Consider the following 9,076-nt stretch of genomic DNA (forward strand, 5'->3'; position numbering starts at 1 on the left):
AACTCATCTACTGCACTGTAACTTTAATAACTGCATTAACTCATCTACTGCACTGTAACTGTATATCTGCATCTACTCATGTATTGCACCGTACCTTTAATAACCACATTAACTCATCTACTGCACTGTAACTTTAATAGCTAATGTCTGTAACTAATGCACACTCAAGTCACTTGCACTATTGTATAGTCTATATTGTTATCTGTTCATAACCTCCTGTACATTAATGTTCACAGTATATATCCTTCTGTATATATTGTTCATAGTACATACCGATTGTCATATTTTCATAGTACATGCCCATCGTAAATTATTTTCCTAATATTGTATTCTGTATTTATTCACACTGTATATCTGCACTTGCTAATTGCACTTCTGGTTAGACCTAAACTACATTTCGTTACACTGTACCTGTATATGTGTAATGACAATAAAGTTGAATCTAATCATCTAATCTAAAAGTCACCATGTTGTTTCTACAGTAGCCATTAATGGACAAACTGCTATGCAGAACGCATTTCATAAAAATTATTATCGCCATCAAAGCAAAAACATGACGACATTGTTCTGTGTCAGCCAACGTAGTGTTTCAAAAGGATGGGGGAAGGGTCAACATCACCACTAGATGCAAAATGTCATACATACACTGGACCTTTAAGTTGTGTACGATTTTTAAATTGACTTATTTTTATGATCAAAATTTAAAATTCACACTTTTGCTCGCTAATATTTACTGTATTGTTTGATTTTTGTATTTATTGATATTGCTCACAAATGAAGAATTTATTTAAGAGATACCCAACTTTATAAAAATAATTCACGTTTTTTGTGTATTTTTTATGTTAAGTTATGGCTTAACTCAAAACAAACCAACTGCAGTTTGATTGATATTAATGGAATGCACAATACATCTATTAATTATCTCTTTTTGAACCAAACTCTTCAAATACATGTTCTGCCTCAAGCTTGGAACTGTATCGTATGATAAAACAATAAATATACTTTTTTTAAAGGTACTTGTTTTTGGTTGTTTTTTAAGAGTGAGATGCTACTTCCCTATGGCATATCAACGTCACAACACAAAGAGTGTTTGTTACAGTGAGTTCACCATTTTATGCTGTTTGTCATGTGATGTTGCCTTGTAAACTGAGGTGATATTTGAATTGTTGTGATAGATACAACGTCAGGTGGATGTGTTAGTTTATTAGATCTGTTTGTGCTGCTATGATCATGGCTGGAGTTGTGATGATGATGTTAATCTTCGGTGTAGTTACGGTGAGTAATGACATGAAATGACTCTGCGTGTAGGTTATTAGACTGTAGATTAGGTGAAAAACATGTTTTACATCAATGTAAGCCTGCAAAGTTTATTAAACAAAATGTAATTATAATGCAGAAGGAGGTACATTAGTGTTGACTGGCCATTCGATAAAAATGTTATTACTCACGAAAAAGACTTGAATTGACCTTTCATTGTGACTACTGCAAAGTTTTAGTTTTGTGTAATAAGGATTTTTATAATTTTTGAAGCACATCACCATAAACTCTTAACAATTTGTGTTTGATAAAGAGAATTAGCCTTTATTTAATTTAACCTCACAATACTGTGATATGGCCACCTCGACAATTTCTTTGTGTGACTGTGACATCTAGCCCCGGTTAAAAGTTTGGATGTAAACAGGTTCTGGTTGCATAACATTTATTTCCTTTCTACTAAAAATGTTGAAATTATATCAAGTGAAATACAAAATTTCTTGTATATAACTCTTATTTGATTAATGAAACTATTCACTGCAGGTCAGTACAGATGCCCAGACGATCCTTTCTTCTATTTGTAAGTGTAAAAAAACATATTTAGGCATTTGACCTCTTCCTTATATCTGATCTGTACTTCCCTAGTGGGTCTTCTACAATAGGCTAGTGTGTGTGAACTGTTGTTTTCCTCCATTTCAGCTTCACTAAATTCGAGCTTTGCACTTGAGGAAGCAATTGTTTTCATATTTCAACCTCTTTCTTTACATAGAGATTGTAATCTTGTCTCTTCAGTTCCATCGGCCGTCAGGGGTCTAAACTGTGAGTATTCGTGGATGAACAAGGCTGTGATTCTAGTATGGGATCATCCAAATGTTGTGCAGTCTATGTATCAATTTGAGGTCCAAGTAAATGGAAGAAGTCCAAAAATCATCTATGAAACATGGTATCAGATTGCTGACGTGCTGTCAGTTGGGTATTTTGACATCAGCATTACATCACTTTACGGATGCAGGAGAAGTGAGCCGATGTCAATCCGGTGTAAAACCAAATTAAAAGGTGAGAATCAGCAGGGATCATAACACATTACTGGATGTCTGGTCAAGAATTGTAAATGTTTAAATGATGACTACACTGAATTCAGTTCTTAAGGCAATTTAAAAGTAGGGCGTTATGCATTTTTGCCTTAGGGGTCATTGTGGGATCTGTGGCTGCTGTGGCTGTCTGTTCATAATATGTGTGCTCACTTGCCGTGAAGTCTTCATCAGGCTCAGATCTTTCAAAAGGTTTGTATGTTAAGTGCTTTATAAAACCTGTGAAACAGATCTATAAGAATCTAATGGTTGGTGATTGAGAGGAAACAAGTAAAATATCAAAATATGGGCTACAATTCATGTACTTCATTTGATCAAGTTGACTGTTGATCTCGTTTGGTCTTCAAGAGAGGTCGTAGTACAGACTACTAATCAGACGGTTTTTATTAATGATTCTTCTGTTAACACACAAGAAAATGGCTATGAAGACCTAGATGAAAACATACGTGTACAAGCACCTTATGAGATTTTTCGTCTCCCTCGTTGCTTTAAAGGGTCCTCAGTTCAGGGAATTAATATCTCTGATGTGGTTGTTTATGAGAATTGTTCATTGATAATGTATGTTGTTCTCTGATTGGGAAAAGTCCATAATTATTTTTTGCTGGCAAGTATTCATAATCTTGGAAATAAAGCAGTTGTTTTCAAATGATCATTTGTAATAAAAAATCACACACAGCCTTGTGTAAATAAATACCAAATCAAGGACAAGGACTGGAAAAATTCCGGTCTGTGTGTGATTGTTGGTCAGGCTAGTGGCTATATTACAATTTATTTATATTGAATTAATATTAATTTCTATTAATATTTTATGTTAATTGCATAAAGTAAATTAGGCTGAAACTACTCAACAGATACTCAATTGATTATTCGGAGAGGTTTTTGTTAAGTTTAGGGTACGTAACGCTTTTTAAGTTGTCGCCGCAGAAACATACAAATATGAACAGAAAAAAAACTTATTTCAGATATCATACAATAACAATGATGAACAAAAGTGAAATAAACAGATTTTTTAGAAGAACAAAAAATATAGAATGAAATCCAAACAAAACACAAAACTATTCCGGTATTGTTTATTTAAAAAGATGTTGTGTTCATTTTATATAAGGAGTTAAATTACATATTTGAATTAAGGAAAGAATGTCTGATAGGAAATTGCGAGCTTTTTTACTATTATCCTTAGAACAAAGAGACATAAAACATACAACAAAAAAATAATCAAATAAAATGATAAGATAAGAGACCTGTAGGTCACATACTCTTTTCTCACTTAAGGACTACTAACAGTCCGGGAGCCGAGGTGGTCCTTTATCATTTACTCCGGTAAGATTATCCAGCACCACAGTGAGCTGCTGTAAGCAACTCTGAGAGTGGGAGTAAAACGTGAATATCATCATACATTTCTGTAATATGCCCAGTAAGTCTATAGGCTTTAACATTTGGTCCTTGTTCAGAGATCTGTTTCTCTGGTTTGTGTTTGTAGGGTGATTTTTATTATAGGGTGATTTTTATGGACTTTCTGACTTCAAAAAGTCCATAAAAATGACTTTGTGAGTTTTCTGTCATTGTTGGTGTAACATCAGTGACAAGTGCCTATGAAAGGCTTTTTTTCCGTAATGATGGCTAAGTCACCTCAAAACTAACAAGATGAGGCACACCAACATCTGTACATTACACTGATAAATGTGTTTTTTTTTAAATAAATCTTTCATTCTGAAATAAAACAAAGCAACACCAATGAATCTTTTAAAGAACCACACTAAAAACCGACATTCTCAAATAAAATGTCTAATTTATATTAAGAAAAGGGACACTCAACATGTGTGTGCTTGAACAGAGCGGATTCTTTGTTGACCTTTGACCCTGTAAGTACTTTCCTGCATATCTTTATTCTTTCAAAATTATAGTTTGTGTCTCCAATAACACCAATGACACAAAATCAAAGGACATTTATTTTTTTAATGATTTGTATTAATTAATAATTATTTTCGTTTGCAATTTGATGCATTAAGTAGGCCCTATACTTGTGTTTAATTGGTTAACTTAATTTTATAAGAAATGAAAAAATGTTTACACACCAGTTACACATAGGGAGGTGCAGTGTCTATTTCTCTTTATAAGGTCATATTGATTTGTTTAAGACGTGCATTTGTGACACCTAGTGGCAAAAAAAGTTATAACACTGTAGTCTAGAACGTCACCGGAAGTTTAAGGTGATAGAAAGAGGTGGCGATCGGCGTTCAGAGTCGCGTTGTTGTTTGTTTGAATACTTGTTATAGATTCGGCCGTAAATCACCAATTTTATTCTAATAACATCTGCAATTATTCTGTTGGATTAATTTCATGGTTAATGGTGGATCTTTTACATTTGAAAATTGATGTTATGTCTTAAAATCAATGGGGATCTAAAGGCTAAAATATTTACGGAGTTGTGCTGTTGTTTCCATATACAAGCACGTCATTAATGCACTTTCATTGTTTATTTTGCTGTTGAAATGTGTCGGCGAATGTTTTTAAATGTGTAAGTTGTAATATACTAAACAATGATTTGATATATTCTAATCATTATATAATTGGTTCTTTGTGTTTTCTCTTTCAGATTTACAATAAGTCAAGTGAAGTGTGCATTACACAAGATAAGAAGAACGTGTGATGGAACCAGGCCCGGTTCCTGCAGGTGCAAAAGGGTGGGCTAGATATCATGGGTGGGCATTTACCACACACAGTAAATAGCCCCCTATAAAAAACTAAGAGACCATTTCTGAAAGATATTTATTTTCTGATAAGAATGTGTTGTGGTAAAATTATCACTTTTGTTTATTTCTGTGAACGTCCGACAACATTTCAACCAAATTTCTTATAAAATTGCAGGAAATGAACTGGAGAAAATAACTTGTCAAAACAACTGAAAGACTCTGCGTTTTTATAACAGAAATATCGCAAAAACAACTAAACAAGTTAATATAGTTTTAAGCAACACAAAACTAGTGTTTGTAAATGCTAGATAAAGTAAAAAAAATGTTTTATGAAACAACCCTTTTTTGCCGATTGTCACTCTTTTGTTTGTTAACAGCACCAAATAAGACCCCAAAAACTCCCGTTATAATAAATGAATCAGACCCTACTGCACAATTACTTTTATCTGATGTTTATAATAAACTCAAAGTAAACGTGCAGTGCGCCTAAAAATCCTTTGCACAATATTTTGTTCCACCATAGCTTGTGCATGCGTCTCTATTACAAACTAAAGCCAATAGAAAAAGACTGCAATTTTTGGTGTTATTTTCTGTTTTCATTGGGTGGGCAAGACGTTAAGGAGGGCTTGTGTCCGATCATTTCTCTCTTTTACTATTTGTTTTATTTGCTGGCTCTGCCATGGTGATGGTTTGGAGCTTTTCTTGAACTAGACTGTTTCGTCTTGTTGGTAGATGTTGGCTAACTTTACCCAAGCATCGAGTAAAACATAACGTATGCCGTAAAGCAGGTGATGGATAGGGCTTGTTTACCTGCTCGCACACCAAAGTTACAAGTGTGATTTTTGCAGAAAGAGGGCTGCTCAGGTAGCAGCTGCAGCAAAGTTCATCCAGTTAATAGTTGTCCTACCACTCAAATAATTTTAGAGAGATTGACTGCTCGTTGTTGCTTTAAGAGATTCACAAATATATGGTATTACTACTACTGTATATTTCACAATAGAAAACAAATACAGCCTCTGACAAAGTTTAATTTAATCAGCATTTCTAAATGTATTGTGTCCGTTCCAATCCAGTGTCTGATGAATTTCAACATAATCAAACCTCAGTCTAGTGACATTATGTCATCTTAGACTGACACATGACCTTTAAATCTATGTTATCACGTTAAAAAATGTACAAATGTACATGTCCAAATATACCGTTCACAAACAAAACAAAAATAATTTTACCTAAACACGCCTATAAATAGTAAATTCAAAAACACTGAATTTTTTTAAACGGTGTCTTAATTTTTACTAAGGCTGTATCATTATGTACAGTTGAAAGAAAAAGTATGTGAACCCTTTGGGCTTAAACTAATACCGCACAAACATTATACGTTTTCATGTTTTTATTGAACACAACATGTAAACATTCATAGTGCAGGGTGGAAAAAGTATGTGAACCTTTGGGTTTAATATCTGGTTGAACCTCCTTTGACAGCAATAACCTCAACCAAACGTTTCCTATAGTTGCAGATCAGACCTGCACAAAGGTCAGGAGAAATTTTGGACCATTCCTCTTTACAAAAGTGTTTCAGTTCAGCAATATTCTTGGGATGTCTGGTGTGAATCGCTCTCTTGAGGTCATGCCACAGCATCTCAATCGGGTTGAGGTCAGGACTCTGACTGGGCCACTCCAGAAGGCGTATTTTCTTCTGTTGAATCCATTCTGTTGTTGATTTACTTCTATGCTTTGGGTCGTTGTCATGTTGCATCGTCCATCCTCTGTTAAGCTTCAGTTGGCGGACAGATGGTCTTAAGTTTTCCTGCAAAATGTCTTGATAAACTTTGGAATTCATTTTTCCATCGATGACAGTAATCCGTCCAGGGCCTGAGGCAGCAAAGAAGCCCCAAACCATGATGCCCCCTCACCATATTTCACAGTTGGGATGAGGTTTTGATGTTGGTGTGCTGTGCCTTTTGTTCTCCACACATGTGTTCTTTCCAAACAACTCAATTTTGGTTTCATCTGTCCACAGAATGTTTTGCCAGTAGTGCTGTGGAACATCCAGGTGCTCTTTTGCAAACTTCAAAAGTGCTGCAATGTTTTTTTTGGACAGCAGTGGCTTCCTCCGTCCGGTCCTCCCATGAAGTCCATTCTTGTTTAATGTTTTCCTTATTGTAGATTTGTCAACAAAAATGTTAGCATGTGCCAGAGATTTCTGTAAGTGTTTAGCTGACACTCTAGATTCTTCTTCACCTCATTGAGCATTCTGCGCTGTGCTCTTGCAGTCATCTTTACAGGACGACCACGCCTAGGGAGTGTAGCAACAGTGCTGAACTTTCTCCATTTGTAGACAATCTGTCTTACCGTGGACACATGGACATCAAGGCTTTTAGATATACTTTTGTAGCCCTTTCCAGCTTTATGTAAGTCAACAATTCTTGATCGTAGGTCTTCTGAGAGCTCTTTTGTGTGAGGCATGGTTCACATCAGACAACGCTTCTTCAGAACAGCAAACTCAAAACTGGTGTGTGTTTTTTATTGAGTAGGCCAGCTTTAATCAACACATCCAATCTCATCACATTGATTGGACCCCAGGTTGGCTGACTTCTGGCTCCAATTAGCTCTTGGAGAAGTCATTAGCCTAGGGTTTCACATACTTTTTCCACCCTGCACTATGAATGTTTACATGTTGTGTTCAATAAAAACATGAAAACGTATAATGTTTGTGCGGTATTAGTTTAAGCAGACTGTGTTTCTCTATTGTTGTGACTTAGATGAAGATCAGAACACATTTTATGACCAATTTATGAAGAAATCCAAGTAAGCCCAAAGGGTTCACATACTTTTCTTTCAACTGTATATTATGTGTCCAAGCATGAATTTACAGGAAGCTGAATGTATACTGTCTTCCTCTCTATTTTGTTCTCAGGTCTGGCTGATGTTGAAAGTGTCTCGGTATTGAACTGCACTGAAAATGAAATAACAATGGAATGGAATAAAGTGCACAACATCAACAATTATGTTTAAGTGATATTGACTGATAACATAAAGAGTTTCATCAGAGGGTCTGATAACGTTTCCGTAGTCAGACAAACGGTTTCCTCTCTCTATCCTGGACGGATACACTACTTTATGCTCCACGCTGTATTAAACAGAGAAATGAGTGCTGGATATCTTTTCCATGCAGCTACAGGTGAGGCTGTTTTCAGTTCCTTTAGTTCTTATAAAAACGTGTTTTTTAGAACGCACACCAAGTCATCCTCTCTTTTTGTTTTTGTATTCTGCAAAATCCGTTGTTCTCTATTCCAGCTCCCCAAAATTTGAACGATGTGACTGTACAACGTCGAAAGGATACAAGTATAACGCTGAAGTTCTGCGACACAAAGCGTGTCATAGGAAACAGCCATGTTTATAATCTAAAATACGGAGAAATCGAGGCTTAATTATTATGGTGTCCTCGGTCATTATGGTCCAGATACTGAATATCTCTTAGATAATTATTTTGAGCATTATTATGAAGACACGTATACAGTAACATCTCTCTCTCCTGGAACCAAATACAACTTTACTCTCTACTCAGTTTTGAATGGTGTGAGGAGCCGTGGATATCAGTTCACTGCCGAGACCAGCAAGTCATATTATAAATATATCCTCCACATTTGTCAAGTTCCGTGCTCTTGTAACCAGTTTGAGTATCTTTGAATACATTTTCACAGCTCCATCAAAAGCCAACGGCCTTCACTGCGAGTATTCGTGGATGGGGAGTATTAGAACTCTGAATTGGGATGCTCAGTTTGGATTGAGATCTGAATTTGAGCTTCGGGTCAACAGTGGAATTCCAGAACAGGTGAACGTCACAAGATATCAGATTGATGATGTGCCTTCAGCTGTACAGTATGACTTCACTGTGACATCACTTTCTAAAGACGGGAGAAGTAGTCCAGTGTCAATCATGTCAAACCAACAAATCAGGTGCATTTTCATATACTGTTCATTACAGCCTGATATCTAAAAACACGTAAACACAAGAAGCCTTTGGCTGCATTATTG

The 9,076-nt window shown here is 35.6% G+C and overlaps 1 long non-coding RNA gene across 2 annotated transcripts; it reads left to right on the forward strand.

Moving 5' to 3' along the window:
- Positions 1-4,575: 4,575 nt before the first annotated feature.
- Positions 4,576-8,693, forward strand: LOC130433529 (uncharacterized). Of its 2 annotated transcripts, none has more exons than XR_008908586.1 (4): positions 4,576-4,863; positions 4,942-5,047; positions 7,956-8,219; positions 8,336-8,693. It is a non-coding gene; the product is annotated as an uncharacterized LOC130433529 (long non-coding RNA). The 2 variants fall into 2 exon arrangements; XR_008908587.1 differs by having other exon boundaries at positions 4,942-5,019.
- Positions 8,694-9,076: the final 383 nt, after the last annotated feature.

Source organism: Triplophysa dalaica, chromosome 12 (assembly GCF_015846415.1).
Source record: "Triplophysa dalaica isolate WHDGS20190420 chromosome 12, ASM1584641v1, whole genome shotgun sequence".
NCBI lineage: Eukaryota > Metazoa > Chordata > Actinopteri > Cypriniformes > Nemacheilidae > Triplophysa > Triplophysa dalaica.